At 37.7% G+C, this 14565-nt stretch overlaps 1 long non-coding RNA gene across 1 annotated transcript in view; it reads left to right on the top strand.

Annotated features, from left to right (window-relative positions):
• The window catches only part of LOC106559593, a 51050-nt gene extending 43080 nt beyond the window's left edge, over positions 1 to 7970 (top strand). The window contains exon 4 of the long non-coding RNA XR_005367471.1: positions 7850 to 7970. This is a non-coding gene — a long non-coding RNA (uncharacterized LOC106559593). The remainder of the gene's footprint in view (positions 1 to 7849) is intronic.
• The last annotated feature ends 6595 nt before the right edge of the window (positions 7971 to 14565 follow it).

The raw sequence follows: 14565 nt of genomic DNA, 5'->3' as shown, positions 1-14565 counted from the left end.
GTCCTGTGCAGAAGGACTTGCATTTCTGAATAGAACATACACCAGAAATAAAGGTCTGGATTGCAGCTTTGATATCAAAGCAATATGTTTCAGTTGACTAAGCAGGGCACTAACAATTTGGATAAAAGCATGCAATATAACAATTAATGAACTATAAAAAACCCCTCATTGAGCATTAACCCTTTGGAGCGCATAGGTATGTATGTACATTGTAAACATTTATTTAGGTAATAATATGAAAGCTTTCAGGGCTACATTCTGTTATTATTAGAGTTTATGATTAGCTGTTTATGTAGCTGGAAAGCAAGACATCTAATTCTAAACTCCATTGCTCTGATCACAAAAGGTTCTTTAAAGAGAAATTTGGAACTGAGTTGGAAACAGGAATAGAGGATAAAAGTCACTCTATCAAACAATACATGCTTAATAAATAGCTTTATTATGTGTAAGCCTATATTAAGGTATGGTAGAAATATTGAAAAGAGTCCAAGTCATGGCCCCATGCCTCAGAAATTACAATAATAGAAGATAAGACTAGTAGTTGTGAAGCAATTTAAGAGTTAATGGTTTGACTTCGAAAGCGCTGAGCTCAGAGTAGGGAGGGAAAGCATAATAGACTGGGATAGTTGGAGGAGGCTTTATGGGACAGATGGTTCTTGATCTAGACTTTAAAGAGAAGGCTGCATTGGGATCAAGGGAGACAAAACTGAGCAGAGGCCTGGTCAAAGGAATGAATATGATGTGTTCACAGGCATAGGGGAGACCAACTGGGCTGGAGCTAAAGAATCAAAGCAAATGAACACAGAGAAACCTGATTCAGTGCCCTGACATGGAACTAGCTAGAAGAGTTGTGGATTGAATGACAAACTATGATTCCTGCTACTGCCAATCGGAAGAAGGCTAAAAATGAGCTTCTATGACAAAGCAGATGGAGAGCCACTGGAGTCATAGAAGTGGAGCCGGGACTCCAGACTTCAAGAGTTGAAGAGAACGTCAGGTTTGCAGAGGGAAAGACACATCCTTTGGGCACAGAGGGCTGGCTCTAGACGAAATAGTGAAATATGGATGTTTATCGTTGGGATCTCTCCTTTATCACTCTCTGTGCTTCTCCTACAGTCTGGTGTCCTGCTCCGGCTTCTCTTTGGCTTTGCCTTATTTCAGACCAGCAGGAGTTTCACTTTCCTTAGCCTCACATCCTGAAAGAATCTCTGTGGTGCTTCCAACTCTTTAGAGTACACAAAAGAGGGATAGCATCCTATGCCTAGTGACCTTGGTAACAATATCTCTTCCCCTTTTTTGGTAAACATTTTAATATTCTTTGGTTAAATAAGTCTTTCGGTGTCTCTAACATCAATTCGTGTTGCTCCCTACTTAGTCTTTGTATAGCACTCATGCTTCCTAAACTCGGTTTCACCTAGTTCAAAACAATTGCCAAGCCCTTATTAAATGATATAAAAATTTTTTTTGATGTTGGCTGTCTCATTCAGTTATTTAAATCATGGTTTTGAGGCATATTTTCCCTGTATAGGCTATTTAACCTAGCAGAGATAAAATTGTTGTTCTATGGACCTAGATTTTATCCTTGGCCTTAGAAAAACAAACAAACAAAACAAGAGCCTTGTAAAGGGATTCTGGGTGGTGTAAAGGGATTCTGGGTGGTCTACTGCGCCAGCCCCCACCACTCCTCGGCGTGAGCATCATGGTGACATTTCGGGGATGACAGAATGGAGTGGTGGCCAGTAACATCAAATGTGTATGCATAAAACTGCTTTTCTTTTTGGAACTAGACTTTAAGCTTTTCATCACAGAACATGATCCACAATCCCCAAACTTGCTCCATGAGTTCTGCATCGGTTGTTTAAAAAAGTGGCACAGCAGGTCAGTAGTCTGAATGGTGACGACCAGATTTCAGACCTGAACTTTCCTCTAAGATGTAACTTTTGGGAAAGAAAATGAGAGAAACAAGCATAAGAAATTGGGTTTTGAGAGTGTGAGGTTATAAGAGGAAAATAGCAACTGAATTCAGTTTTACAACTCCACATAGTTAGATTTCTCAGTTGAACTTTGGTAGTAATGATGAAAAAATGTTAGCGCACAGTCTAAACATCATGCAGCTGTGAGTTGCCCAGTGCCAAACTCTGGCATGGTGGTACCACGTTCATCATCGTCTCCTCGTGTGCTTTCTGAACACAGTGTCCTGCAAGACTGGTACCCAGTGAAGACTGGTTTATTGAATATATGAATGACTGAAAAGTGAAATTTTTATTCTAGTTGATGATTTGGCATTTACAAGTATTTAACATTTGACATAAAGAAAATTGGAAAACAAGGCAAATCAAATACAAATCTAAATGCTAGTCATTAGCGACCTCTTTCCTTTGATGTCACCAGAGTTAAAGGATATTTCCTATGATTAACTAGAATTAGGTTGTTTTCTATTTTTCAAAGTTGGAAAGTCTATATAAAACTATATTTAATGCTTTAAAATTAATAGACTAATGTATTAGCCTATTTTAGATAGTCCATGTGAAACTACATGAGTCCATGTGAAATACAATATTGCTGAAGTATCGCATGCTATATTAGAAAAGCATATAATTTAGAAGATTTTGGAGATATGGTTTCATTTTAATTGATCTTTTCCGATACATGTTACTATGTGTTTCTGTACTACGTACAGAAGATTGGTCAGTTACTTTTAACTTAGATAAAGCCTGGTCATTTCTGGAAGACACTTATCGCAGAAATTTAGTCAATTGGCTCTCTTAAGGATTATTGTCAACTCATGCTACATGTCATTGTTGACATAGGAGGTAGGCACGAAAATGGCAACTCTCATTTATCATTTTAAGGCTCCTCACTAGACATTCTATTGCAATTCGTTAAAATTCCATCCCCTTAAACATTATATATAAATGCTATACAGGAAAAATCATTAAAACATTGAATTTTGAGTTGTTACTTTATGATAAAACATCTCCAGATGTCACATCTTCTGTCATGACCTAAGGTGCCTTCTGAGTATTTTTCTTTGGTGAGACAGCTTTCTGTAACTCATGGGATAAAGCATCACTTCATACCATCTTGTGTTCTCCTCAGTGTAGGTAGGACCAACCCCAGCACATCAGGAGCAATCTTTAAGTAACGTGGTTTAAATATGAATTTCAGAAAATGGCAGGCAAAATCATGTATGTAACATTTAGTCTCCTATTTCATATTAGTTCTTTTTGAAATCCAAACTGACATTTCTTTTTAGATAGGCAGAGGAAGCACTATTCTTACCTAATACAATAAAGATCCATTTCCTTTTTGAAATTCCTGTCATAGTAGATTGTTATAATAATGGCCTATAATGAATCATGCCACCCTGTGTCCCTGTTGCTCTGCAATGTAATGCTGCTTCTCCTACTGTTGAGATGTAGAGTCTATTTCTCCACACTGTTGAATCTGGGCTGCCCTTGACTGGATTTGATGGATACAATGTAGCAGAAGTTACAATTGCAAGGGTTCTAGAGATATTTTGAAAATTCAGCCTCACCTCCTCAGGACCCTGAGACCGTCAGGCTGTGTAGAACCCCTGGAATGAAAGATCAGAAGGTGACAGAGTTCTGGTTAGCATAACCCTTAGACATGGGGGTGAGGCCACTTTGGGATACCCAACTCAGATCAGCTTTAACTACACTCATGAGCCCAGCCAAAACAGAAGAACCATCCAATCCACCCACAGAATGATGAGAAATGATATACTGTTGTGGTGTTAAGCTACTAGGTGTTGGAGTTAGAGAGATGCCTGAAACATCAATGAAATACTACATTTGTCACATCAGAAAAACCCTAACTCTGTAACAGCCTAAATAACATTTTACACTATTTTTTCCAATCAAGTCATGCTGATCTTTGCCAAAATCCTCTAGTTGGCTGGAAACTTTCAACATTTCATGAAGGATGGTTGAAGTTTAATTTGCTGCAGAGACCATTCCAGGACTCTGTATTTTTTTTTTTTTGGGCCTTTGGCTGCACAGTGGAATGTGCTACAATGGAATGGTCTTTCACATCCAAGGTAACCCAAATTACTTCACAAAAGAATGTACTAGAGTGCAGTGTCTATGCAGGCCATAAAAGGACAATTATGTAATAGCTCATACACCACTTAGGATTTTAGAACTTGTCTTACTGAAAGGAAGCACGAAGAAAAGAGAAAATAATAAATGAAAACTGAATCACAAATATAGAGAGGAAGTAATATATTAATTACAATAGTACCCAAACTTCTCATGCAATCTTTATACTTTTGCAGTTCCTTTTCAATTGTCATCAGTGAAATCCTAGTTAAATGAATCATTATTCAGCTCTGGAAGTGTCCCACATAATTACATGCATTCCTTAGTTCCATGTAGCAGGAAATAAGGAATAGCACTCCTTATATTATTATCTTGAATTAGTTCATACTACATTTCTTTAATTTCTTTAATTTACATTACAATGAAATTTACCTTCATTCAAAGTACCTTCTGATACAGTCCACATATCTTGGTGCCATAGAAAATAGAGCCATCTGTGTCATGCATACACAGAACTCATATCACAACAAAATCACAAAAACATCATTAGTGTGTTATATATTTCCCGTTATCACCCTTTTAAGTAAATTCTATAAAAAATGTAGAAAAGCAGAAGCTTATATATGCCTTACAGCAGAATTGAAGTGGAGAAGGATCCTAGTACCCAGGGCTCTAGATTTTTACTAGGCACTGAAGAAGGTCAGAAATTGTTTTGTCACCTTTGGCACAAAGCATTTGGTCTACATCAGACAAAGGAATTTGGGGTCAACCTCAAATTTTATTTTTTAGAGCTCACATCTTGCCTCCTCCCCCTTCTGCTTAAATAATACTCATTGTAAACATGTATAAATTCCTTAGTGTCATTTTTCCATTTACTGTGCCTATGCATGGAAGTTACAGGCTGCCAGAAAGTTTTGCAGTCAAGCTCCAACTGGGAAGTTGAAGGAAATCTCTGCACCACAAAGGCCAGCGACTCTATGGATAGCCTATGTTCTGCATTAGGCAAATCTGAGAACCCCCTAATGCCTCACTAGTCCTTAAGGAACTGTATTCCATGGTCCTTAGAGAATCTTTTCATCCTACTCTTCCTCACTAAATGTTTCCCCAAAGTTTGCCACAGCTTGATGTCCTTGAAAGGACTCCTGGTGAGCAGAGGGGAGAGACCTAAGCACTACAACAGTAAGTGTGGTAAGGGAAATAAGAGAGACACAGATAAAGTGCTAAGGGTACAGGAAAAGGGAGATTCAGAGGCTCCTGGGTGGCTCAGTTGGTTAAGTGTCTGCCTTTGCCTCAGGTCTTGGTCTTGGGGTCCTGGGATGGAGCCCCACATCAAGCTCTCTGCTCAGCAGGGAGTTAGCCTCTACCCTCTCCTTCTGCCTCTCCTCCTGCTCCTGCTCTTTCTCTCTCTCTCTCAAATAAATAAAATCTTTGGGAAAAAAAAGAAAAAGAAAAAAGGAGAAGCACAGAAATATCAATGTCAAAACACCAGTACAAGTCAATGGTGAGGAGAACTGTCCAAGTTGCTGGGAAGACACATGCTCAAGCACAGAGTTAGCCAGGAGCATGAGTTGTTTAGAAAATAGTGAGAAGCTTCGTGGGAGGGACTTGTGAGGCTTCAGATTCTCGGGGACAGTGACTGGTAGGAGACAGGGTGTGTGGGTAGATCAGGGCCAGCCTGTGAAGGAACTTTCATGCTATAATGAGAAAGAAAAAACTTGGTTTTGAACCCAACTTGTTAATGGCTGTGCAACGACAACTTGACCCCTGAGTATTGAGCTGGCTGTAGTTCTTTCTAGGAGACTCTGCTTCATTATGCATCAGGCTCAGGCAATAAACAGGCAATTAGTTGACATAAAATTATTTATTGTTCAATTATGTGAAATCATGGTGGTAAGTATTCAAGAATTTGGCTTTCAAAAAACTGGAACTTGAATAGTTAGAATGATATATAACATATAGAAGCAAATTAAAAGGTTGTAACTAATAGATCTGGCACTATTATTAATTAAGGGTAATTAAAGAATTAGGGTCACTCTATTGAAATGAAGGATTGAAATGACTGTCTGGATAATTGACACCCAGAACCCTCGTTGACCTGAATTACCTGAGGTTTTTGGCTTTAATTATGTGATTAGTTGCCTCCAATTCCCCATTTTGCTTTGCCAGCATGCTACAACATTGTGACTAACTAGGCCACCAAACGGAAATGAAGTCCTCAGCAGAGATGATCAGAAACAATTTCAATGGGCTCCTGACAAGCAAGGGAATAGTAGTTATGGGGTGAACTCCAAAAGAAAATAGCACTTTATTCTCATTGCTGTCAACCTGAGATAAAATTACTTTTTATTTTAAGGAAAATCGACTCTCTTAATTGTGCTTAAATTGCTGCAAAATTTTAAATTATTCCATATCACATGAGGACAGCTCCCTTTCCCCTCAGTTCTATTCCCTAATATCGTTTTGCACATGGGAACTTCTACTTATGGCCATTTCATTTCCACTGTCACCTCTGGAGATGCACTTCTTGTTCTTGTGAAGATTCTGTAGAGGGCAGTGATGATGAGACTCTTACTCCGATGCTTGTACACAAAGGGAGCCACTTAAAGCAAATATCAAATGGTGACAATTTATGGCACAGATTTAAAAAAATAACCATATACCTGAATTATTTTAAAAGATTTTGTTTATTTATTCAGAGAGATACAGAGAGAGGCAGAGACATAGGCAGAGGGAGAAGCAAGCTCCCTGCGGGGAGGGGAGCCTGATGTGGGACTCGATTCCAGTTGAACCCTGGGATTACAACCTGAGCCAAAGGGAGATGCTCAGCCACAGGGCCACCCAGGTGCCCCATATACGTGTGCTTCTAATAACTGGCTCTTGCTTCTAAAGTAGAAACCAAAATAAAATCTAGTCTCTACTTTTTTCTCCTTGGCATAGCAGAGTTAGGAATCGAATCGATATCATTTCAGTATGAGATAGGGGAGACAGCATGTGGACATCAGCAGAGTAATTAAAAAACCAATGAATTTACTTGGTAAGATGTAATTTAACCATAGTCAGTGACTGCTTCCAAGAAATCTATTTACACCCAAGTATCCTCAGGCATGTATGGGAGAGTGTAAAATGATTGAGTTTTAGTTATCCTTGTAGTAGCAAATTTCAATTATAATTTCTACTGTAAAAAAATTGTTATAGTAACGGTACCTTGAAGTTCCCCCAAGCTTACAGGCACCAGAGACTTAAGAGAAAGAACATTTCTGTTTTGCTAAGAACCTGTATTTTCTAAAAACCTCACTTGATAGGTTTTTTCCCCCCCACTGGTTACAGATTCCTTGATCCAAGTCATAATTCTTGCTGTTCCGGGAGCTTAGATGGGGTACCTTCTTAGAAACAATTTGTAGAAAACAACAACAAAACTTTGCTTTTGAAGGTTTTTGATAAAGTGTAGAGATTCTCCAGGGAGCTTTTCACCCACAATTTAACACATAATGAGACCTTGCTACTTGTTTCGTACTTTTATGACACACTTCAGAAAGACCAAGGTATGCACAGCAGCACAGGAGTCAGAAAATAGGTTTCAGCTCTAGCGCCGATCCCAGTAGACTGCTTGTGGGGCGTCGTGTTGAGCCGGTCACCAGGAAAACACGACACCATTCATTAACAATATCTGCTGTGCGTGCAGGAGCCGGCCAGGCGGCCACTCTCGGTGCTTGGCTCATTAGGACAGGCTTCTAGGGAAGCATTTCAAAGGGAGGCCACGGATTCACATCACTTTGTCTTTCTCCCAGCCTTCAAGAGTCGTCGTGTTCCTCTACTTTACCTACAACACCTGCAACAATGAACGTGAAGACCTGTGGCGAACCCTGCTCTGATTACTTCAGGGGCCCTGAGTAGGAAGCAATATCTTTGCTGGTGATTTGCCATTAATGCCCAGGCCCTAGTAAGGATTATCTGCAATGTTATAATCAATCCTTTTATTTGAAGATGTCTATATTGTTGTGGCAGAAACGTTCAGCATAGGTTTGCATGAAAACATTTTCTCATGTGTAGCAGATTTTTTTTTTAAAGATTTTTATTTATTTATTCATGAGAGACACAGAGAAAGACAGAGACACAGGCAAAGGAAGAAGCAGGCTCCATGCAGGGAACCCAAAGTGGGACTCAATCCCGGGACTCCAGGATCACACCCTGGGCCGAAGGCAGGCGCTAAACCACTGAGCCACCCAGGGATCCCTCATGTGTAGCTGATTGTCACCACATTTCCTATTCTCATCCTCTTGATGTGGTTTACACACAAAAAGCCTTATTTTCTTTCATGATGAAATCATTAGTACCCTTGGAAAATTTTAATTATTAGTGTGCTTTACCATCCCCCCCAACTGAAAAATAGAAAATGAACATTTACCATCCTACATTAGAGGCCCAGAGACAAGGGTCAGAGAATATGCTCCGTAGGCACTTGATAGCGAGCAAGTTTTAGACTATTTTCTGAGAAATACTAGAGTTGTGCCCTAGCAGGGCCATTTCCAGTGCTGTCGACTTTCTAGCACTAGGGCAGCGGTGCAACTTCTTGCTCAAAAGATACCGAACACATCTTGTGGAACTGCACTGTCTGATGTGACAACCACTAGCTGAATGTGGTCATTTAAATCAGAAAATTAATTAAAATAAAAAAAAATTAAAATCCAGTTCCTCAGTTATAACTGCCACATTTCAGGTGCTCAGTAGCCACAGGTGGCTATGGCTACCCGTATGAGACAGTGCAGCACAACAGATATTGAACATTTCCATCATCGTAGAAAATTCTATCATGAGACCTGTTCTAGAGGCTCCCTTGTTGGCAAAAGATCGTCATGAGTTAATCCCCACACTGCTCCCTTCACATAGTGTGAACATCCACATGATATATAGCTGGAAAGCAGATTTTCCTAGTATATTCAGTTTGCAGGCTTACTTTTCTCCATTCATTTTACAGATTATCATATTTACTTACAGAAATTGCCACAATAGCCTTCCTATTTTAAGCCTGGCTTTGATTGCCCTTTTGTCTCACATTGTTATCTGTGTCTTATCTTACCAGTGAGACTGTGAGTTAATGAAGGCAGAGGCTGTGTCATTCTTTTTTCCCCTTTTTCATCATTAGTGCCAAACAGACATTTGTTGAATCAGACTGCTTTTCTGACTCAAGATTCTATGTTCTAGACTGGGATACTCAAGCAATAGTAATTTTTTTCCCTCAAATAATTATATTTTGGGGATAAATAATTATATACTGAATATAGTGGCTTAAATTTTATATATATAAAATTTTTGCTTTTAATTGAAACACCGGTGACATATAATATTGTATGTTTCTGTTTATAGCATAGAGATTTAACGATTATATACATTATAAAATGTTCACCACATAAGTGTAGTTACTATCTGTCACCATATAAAATTATTGCAATATATTAAATATATTTTTTGAAGATAATGTTTTAGGGCATATTGTTAAAAAGCCTCATTAGTATCAAAGGGAATAAAAAGGGTCAAAGAATTGCTTTTGGAATTCTCTATGTTTCTGAAGGATAATGAATGCACACATTGTTATACACCTTTTGGACAGTAAATAAATCTGGGGAAAAGAGTGCAGTAAGATCATCACCTACATTGTACTCGTGCCTTAAATTGAACGATTTAACACTCTGAAGCCGGCTAAAAAAAGAAAAAAAGAATAGAGGCAATTCTTTGAAGTGGTTGTATGTGCATAAGCTTCTCCTCCCCTTGAGCAAAAGAGAAGAAAGAAGGTTACGTTTATTAGGGATTGGAAAATATTTGTACTGTGGGACAATTGCTTGTTTGCAGCATTAAGGAAAAGTTATAACAGGTGTTTTTATTTGCAGTTTTTAATGGAATCGGGGTTCCTTCTGACTTTTATAGTCCATTGTGCAGTTGAGCTGGTCCTGCACCCCAGGAGCACGGCCGGTGTAAATGAGAAGCCCGGGTCCTTGCCTGGCTGCCCGCACGGCGGGTCTCTTTGCTGCTGCTGGAGCACATGTTCGACATCTCCCTTGTCTAGAGACTTCTGTGAGGTCTACAGATTAGCAGCGGCCAGAAAGTCAAAGGCTGAAAGGATGGTTGACTGACTCAGTGAATAAAGCTCTGGACATTACATTACCTCTGGCTTGGAGCATACGGAATCACTCCTGCAGCTCTCAGAGGGGCGGAGAAAGCGCCTTCCGCAGCCTTGGCTCGGCCAGTCCGTGTGTGCTGAACCAAAAAGCAGACTGAACAAAGACATCTAAATTTACAGCTTGGGTTAAAGAGCTGAGAGGCTAATCCAGCACAGAAAAAGCGACATTCAAATTGCAGCTCTTTGTGTTTTTCAATGTGTGCTAATCCCACTGTGCAAAAAAAAAATATTATGCACATATTTTTAATTGAGGGAGACTAAGAAAAAATATATAAATATGCATATATAATGTGCATATTAAATCTATATTATGAGTACTTCTAATATATGTATGTATTTCATTCCTCAGACCCAATCGTGGCTGGTCTCTGAGATACACTGATTTCTGAAAGAAGTGATATACGTAAGTAATACAGTACTGCTTTTTAAAATAGACGCTTTGCACATGCCTTGTAAATAAAAATCCACACTTGTTTTAAGAAAGCACTTTAATATGCTAGGGACAATGAATTTTTAGTATCTAATTTGACCTCTTGATAGCACTTCTGGTAAATCTGAAGTTAACTAACAGGTTTCCTCCACACTTCGTATTTTCAGTCTTTGGTTGACAGTGCTATTTAAAACAAAAATAAAAAAGGCTACTTAGTTAGAGGTTGCTAAATGAACCTAGATGATGATGGAGACTAGCCATTTGAGTTCTGAAATCAAAGAAGTCCATTTAATTAAAGAGAGAGCAATATGCAGTCGTGATAATCAGGAAGTATGGATCCAGACTGCCTGGATGCCAAACCTGGTCTTTGGTTTGCTAGGTTAGGGATATTAGTCAAGTTACTGAACCTCCCTGTGCCTCAGTTTCCTGTAAAGTGGGGATAATAATAGTACCTATCTGACAATTGTTGAGAGTGTTAATGAATTAATACAGTGAAAACGTTAGAATAGTATTTATCACAAAGTAAACACCATCCAAGTGTTGGCTATTATAATGGTTATGGAAGTATAATTTTTAAAGTAGACATTTTGTTATGAAAACTAGGCATCACTGTAAATCAGGGGGTGACTATTATTCCCAAACTTGCCCAAATTAAGTTTGCAGTCATCGAGATAAGCACATCAGAGTTTTTCTGAAGATTCTTCAGCAAGGAGAAACAAGCCTATAAAAATTATGGTATAAATATGTATTTTTGATGTAGTCCCACTTGTTGATTTTTGCTTTTATTGCACGTACTTTTGGTATTATACACAAAACTCACGGACTATTACATCACAGAAACCTGTTAGAATGACTATTAAGAAAAAAGAAAGAAGTGTTGATGAGCATGTGGAGAAAAGAGAACCCTTATGTGCTGTGGAGAGTATTGTAAATTGGTGTAGCTAGTGTGAGGAACAGTATAGAAGTTCCTCAAAAAATTGAAAATAGAATTACCATGTGATCTAGCAATTCCACTTCTGGCTACATATTGAAGGGAAACAAAATCACCATCCTGAAAAGATATCTGCCATCTCATGTTTACTACAGTATTATTAACAATAGCCAAGATATGGAAACAACGTAAGTGTCCATAGATTGATGAATGGACAGAGAAGATGTGGTATATATGTACAATGGGATATTATTAAGCTATGAGAAAGAAGGAAATCTTGTCCTTTGTGACAAAATGGGCAGATGTTGAAGACATTATGCTGAGTGAGGTAAGTCAGACAGAGAAAGACAAATACCCCATGATACCCTATGATATCACTTGTATGTAGAATCTAAAAAACCTAAACTCATAGAAACAGAGGTAGAATGGTAGTCACCAGGGGCTGAGAGGGTATTTTGGGGGGAAATTGGGGATATCTTGGTCAAAGGGGACAAAACTGATGTTGAAAGATACATTCTGGAGATCTAATGGACAGCATTTTGATTATAGTCAAGAATACTATATTATCTACTTCAAAGTTGCTAGGAAACTAGATCTTAAATGTTCTTACCACAAACAAGAAATGATAATTATGGGAAATGAAAGAGGTGTTAACCTCTAATAATCATACTACAATATATAAATGTATCAGAACAATACATCACATACCATAAACTTACACCATGTTGTATGTCAAATATATCTCAATAAAAATAAGTATTTCAATATATAGAAAGTTATAATGTATTTTCCCAAACTCTCCAATTTCCAGATAATATGTAATTATTCTCAGTTTGTAAATACCTTTTTAGCAAGTCTTGAGTCTCATTTTAGGTTTTATGTAATAATTTTTATTTTTTTATGTAATACTTTTTAAAACCTATCATTTCAAAGTTATGAAATGTTATTCAAAATGTCTTTTTCTCTTAAATATGAAACTTCCATCTGACATTCACATTTTTTAGGTAACATTTCATATGACTTGTTATTTAATAGAAAACTTATATCTGTATATTATAGAACTCCTGGAAAAATAAAGCAAATCTCAAAGAATCACATGAGAAACATTCATAGATGACTATTTTTCAAATTTCAGTGTGTTTACTTCCAGTCCTTTACTCTGTGCCTATAGGTGCATCTATATAAGTGTAATATCTGTAAAATGAAGACAGGATCATACCACACCGATTTTTAGTGATATATGGTAGAGTGCAAGACAGTGATGCCCAGAGGTTATGAATGGATGGTTGAGGACATTCTACCAGAGGTCAAATCCTCTATCTACCATTTACTAGTGGTCTGAACCCAAGCAAATCCCTATCTTACCTCAATCTCATTTTTCTCATCTATAAATACAGGGATGAAATTGTAGAGATTCCTTAATATGCTTCAAAGGAGCTTTTAAAAGATTTGTTAACAATATTGTTAAATAATTTTTTATCTTTTTTAATGGTTATACTACAACTTATGTAAACATTTGTTTCAGTTGGTTTACTTTTGACTCTAGGTAAAGCAGAAAAGCCAATTAAAAGTAGCCTTAATAATAAAGATACTTCTTATTTCACATACCAAGGGGACTTGTGGACTTCTTTCAAAATGGATTAATCCAACAACTCAACAACAGCATCAAAGTTCTTTCCATTTCCCTGCTCTTAGATTCTTTCCCAGCATATGGGCTTATTGGGCTAAGCTGGATGCTTTCATGGTTCCAAGACATTGGCATGGTTCCAAGCATTGCATGTAGATACATCAATGCCAACTAGAAGAAAACAGAAAATCTCTGACTAATGGTTTATATAAGAGCCAGGGAAACTGCCAGAGGAATACTTGCTCTCATGTTTCATTGGCCAGAAACTTGTCACATGCTCATTTAAAAATCACTCAATAGAAATAGCATCATTCTGACAGGCTTCACAAATCTTGACTAGAGAGAGCTCATCCTCACAGAAGCTCCTGGCTGCTACTGAATCAAACTGGGGTTCTACTTTGTACATTAGAAGGATAGGATGACTGCTCAATAAACAACCAAGAATATCCAATGCATTGTTAGCACATTTTTGATCATTTTTGTTAGTTGTACTTTTTAACTATAAATATTACCATAATCAACAACCCTGAACAAATGTATTTGTGCATATCTTTAATTTTTAAAGGATTCAAATGTCCATAAATGGAATTCTTGGGTAAAAGATTCTTTAAGTCTTTTAATGTATGCTTTAATGTAATGTATGTAACAAGAGAATATTGTAGCATGTGTTCTTGAGTTTATCCATCCTTTTATACCCCAGCTAATATAAGGTGTTAGTATTAATTAGATCTCTACCAGGTGGAAATTGGTATCATTTATTTTGATTAGTATTTCCTTGATTACTTGCCCCCTTGCTAAACTTTTATTCTAATCAGCAGATTATTAGACAATTAAATTGGTGACAATAAAAGAGACTCGAGGTTGGGTTTCCAGAAATAATTCTCAAGACACGCTGTAGAACTGGTCACCAAAGGCAAGCCACTGACCTGATATGTCAAAGTGGGAAGATGCTGCACTTAGAGTTAGTTCTAGAACCTTGTCACTTCTACTCTGTTACTAGTGATTTACTAGTGAATGCCTCAAGCCTGTTTTCTCTACTAGTTCTGAATTCAAGAACCCATAGCAAAATCTGGATGACATCTAGAATTCTAGCTGACTTGGGTTCCAGGAAAGTAAGTTACAGCTTTTCAGCTTTTGAAGTATACAAAAGCAGTCAGGAAAGAGGTTGGATTAGATGTGGATGAGCCAACTTTGGTTTCTGCCACACTTGGCAGTTCTACTTTTAGGAATTAATTTTACAGAAATAATTATGAATGCACCCAAAAACATAACTAAAGAGATATTTATCACAGTGTTATCTGTAACAGTGGAAGATTGGAAATCATTTATATGACCAAAAAT

Source organism: Canis lupus, chromosome 12 (assembly GCF_011100685.1).
Source record: "Canis lupus familiaris isolate Mischka breed German Shepherd chromosome 12, alternate assembly UU_Cfam_GSD_1.0, whole genome shotgun sequence".
Taxonomy (NCBI): domain Eukaryota; kingdom Metazoa; phylum Chordata; class Mammalia; order Carnivora; family Canidae; genus Canis; species Canis lupus.
Note: the sequence above shows the minus strand (reverse complement) of the source record. Positions and strands in the feature narration are given on the sequence as shown.